Here is a 3,936-nt window from a genome sequence, read left to right on the forward strand (position 1 = left end):
CTGATACTCGAACTACAAGAACTACAGCAACTACGCGTACTAAGAAGCCTTTCATACAATATACCTTTCCTCAAGGCGGTGGACTCTAGGTGCCTATCGGCAAATAAGCGATCTCAGGCCGTGACAAAAGACGGTCCCGCCCAATAGCCTCGCCAAGACAGGACCTGATACTCCAACTACAGCAACTACAGCAACTACGCGTAGTAAGAAGCCTTTCATACAATATACCTTTTCTCAAGGCGGTGGACGCTAGGTGCCTATCGGCAAATAAGCGATCTCTGGCCGTAGAAAAAAGCGGTCCCTCCCGCTAGCCTCGCCAAGACAAGACCTGATACTCCAACTACAGCAACTACAGGAACTACAGCAACTACGCGTTGTTAGAAAGGTATATATAATATACCTTTCCTCAAGGCGGTGGCCTCTATGCGATATGTGATATGTGCTTATCGGCGAAGAAGCGATCTCTGGCCGTGAAAAAAAGAAGGTCCCTTCTGCTAGCCTTTCCAAGACAAGACCTGATACTCCAACTACAGCAACTACAGCAACTACGCGTAGTAAGAAAGCCTTTCATATAATATACCTTTCCTCAAGGCGGTGGACTATAGGTGCCTATCGGCACAGAAGCGATCTAAAGCCGTGAAAAAAGACGGTCTCGCCCGCTAGCCTCGCCAAGACAAGACCTGATATTCCAACTACAGCAACTACAGGAACTACAGCAACTACGCGTGGTAAGAAGCCTTTTATATGATATACCTTTCCTCAAGGCGGTGGACTCTAGGTGCCTTTCGGCACAGAAGCGATATCTGACCGTGAAAAAAGACGGTCCCGCCCGCTAGCCTCGCCAAGACAAGACCTGATACCCCAACTACAGGAACTACAGTAACTACAGCAACTACGCGTAGTAGAAACCTTTCATACAATATACCTTCTCTTAAGGCGGTGGACTCAGGTGCCTATCAGCACAGAAGCGATCTCAGGCCGTGAAAAGCACGCTCCCACCCGCTAGTCTCGCCAAGACAAGACCTGATACCCCAACTACAGGAACTACAGTAACTACAGCAACTACGCGTAGTAGAAACCTTTCATACAATGTACCTTTCCTCAAGGCGGTGGACTCAGGTGCCTATCTGCACAGAAGCGATCTGAGGCCGTGAAAAAAGACGGTCCCGCCCGCTAGCCTTTTCTTAGAAAAAGTTTACTACAATGCAATGAACTGACTACGACTATTTCGTGATGCGGTAGTCGGATGTTACGTGTAAGACCATACACTCCATACGGAGTAGGCACACATGTACCGGACAGGAAAATCGCACACGTTCGGGTTGTGAGCTCACAAGGCCCCGAAAGTTTGGTTACGTGTCCTGGCGATTTCGTGATTATAGCGACGCGTGTTCTTGTGATAGTTCACATTCGGTGCCTCTGGTACGCACTGGGCGCACTGGTACGCACTCGTACGCACTGGGCGCGCTCGTACGCACTGGGCGCGCTCGTACGCACTGGGCGCACTGATACCGGGCAGGCATGGCGAATACGTTCGGATAGTGAGCGCGAACAACCCCGCGCGCCTGGATGCGCGCCGCGCTATTTTTGTGATGTCTTACATGGAACATGTGCCGTACGCCTGTGCAGCATCTCTCGGTAAGCAGTCTGTGCGTGTACCGGAAATTCGTGATGCGCAACCGGTCGCAGAAAAATATACCGCACGCTCGGCCGCCCTTCTGTCGGGTTGTGTCCACGCTGGCGCCGCACATCCCGGGCACATCCGCCGTGGATTTCGTGATGGCTTACATGAACGCTCCGCCCGAAAAACAAGGCCAATTTGTAAACAAATTAACCCATGCATGTTTTCAACACAAAGGTATACCTACGGCACAGTACAGTGACACTGCATTTATACTCAATGAATATCGCTAGGCAAAATGACAAGGTAGATTCAACTTCATATAAAACAAATGACCAGAAATTATCTATATCTTTATCCTCGATCCGATCTTTATATTGCAATAGGGACCGTTAACGAGTGCTTTTGAATGAAAAGGCTCCAGTCAAAACAAGCCCTTAACGAAATGAAAGCCGACACCTCTGGCTCTGAAGTGTATCAACAAATTACGTCACCTTAATGTCTGGCTGTCACGATACAAGCCAGTCCATGTACATGTACTAGACGGACACACAAATGCTTTAGCCCCTCCACATTTTCTTTTTTTTTACTGTGTAAATGTGCCTCATGATGTTAGTACCTAGTCATTAGTGAATATAACGTACATGTAGTTTTGAACACGACATAAAAATTTAGCAAAACCCGACTATGAACATAAGCTAACATGTCAGAAGAAGTAACGGTGTTCACATTTTCAAAAAATTCAATCCAATATTTGCACACGTCTACCTAAACAATCATGTACCAAGCAGCTGTTACAATGCTTGAGCTCTTAAAGACTGGATACTTGGGGTTTTGGATGTACTAGTACCGTTTTGATCTGAGACCTAGCGTTACTAATAATGTATGGTAAGAATCCGCCTTTTCCCGCCATGAGGTTAACGCCACGCCCTTTTCCTAACGGGCCTTGTTTACGTCGACAAAGGTTAGACATGCAGGTAATGACTACATACTATATACACATCAGTTACTCAACATTTTTAAAACTGTCAGACGTTTCAGTTACTGACGAAAAGTAGCGGATGCTCACCTGAAATGTCTGCAGTTTTTCAAAATCTATCCAGTCATGACCTCTTGTTTAGTTCAAGTGCAGTAGTACAGCTATACATCGCAGGATATGTTCTATGCATTAATTTGTGCGAATGCTATAAGGTGTTATTAGATGAGACTGACGTATACGTACCATCTGATCCATGATGTAACTAACGTGTGTGTGTGGCTGGCTTCAACAGGTGAAAATGACGACGATCGGGCGGCGACCGTACGTGTAGTGGCGCGCGTGTAGCGTACCTGCTGTAGCGTAGCCGCGTAACCGGATCCGGGTCGGTTCGCTTCACCTGTGCCGATGACCTGTTAGCCGCCCGCGGCGTAAAATGGCGGGCAGGTGTCGTATTCAGCTATTCGCAAATTAAAAGCATGGTCGCACGCAAAAGCGAGTTTTTTTTTTTTAAATTCGGGTCACAGAAAACACAATACAGACATAGTGTAACTGTTGCCGCATCTCAAGTGAACAAACTATATTATATTACCATATATATATATATGATAATATAATATAATATATATGGTAAGAAGTAAAAACGAGAAACACAAAAATGAGCTAAGATGTATGTTAATACATACAACAAAAACAATTGTTTAGCCAATTTTCCACTCCTCAAGAAAACAGTATAATATACATTTATCATACAACATGAATATGATGAATATTGTAACGCCAAAAACAATGCATAAGTTCTGACAAAAGCTATACATATCCAGCCAATTTTCGATCAATTTTTGATTAGCCTTTAGCAGGCCTTTTTTCCATCGCTCGGTAAACACAGTACAGTATACAACAATGGATGCATACGCATGAAATACTACACAAATCGTTAAAATGGCTATGCACATGGGAGATATCATTCATGAAAATGGATCGTTGACTGACATAGTACAGTATGTAGTATCGTACAACAATACACATGAAACAATAGATATATTCTTAAAATCCTATATACATATATTATTAATCAAAATAGGTGACACATGACTAACACATTGAAAAAGAAAACAACATCTGTTTCCCTTTTTTCCCTTCCAACATTTTTGTCGTTGCGTACCGTTAGAAAAAAAAAGATTCACACGATGTAACAGCTGCTATGCTTTAGTTGTACGTTTTTTAAGGCTCTGTTCTATACTAAGGTCACATTTTCCAAACCGGTCCCGACGGGGATGTTAGTGTGCGTGTGTTTGTTTGTCTTTGTGTTTGTATGTGTGTGTGTGTGTGTCGTGTT

The sequence above is a fragment of the Branchiostoma belcheri genome, unplaced genomic scaffold (genome assembly GCF_001625305.1).
Source record: "Branchiostoma belcheri isolate BF01 breed outbred unplaced genomic scaffold, Haploidv18h27 scaffold11, whole genome shotgun sequence".
In the NCBI taxonomy this organism is placed as follows: Eukaryota; Metazoa; Chordata; class Leptocardii; order Amphioxiformes; family Branchiostomatidae; genus Branchiostoma; species Branchiostoma belcheri.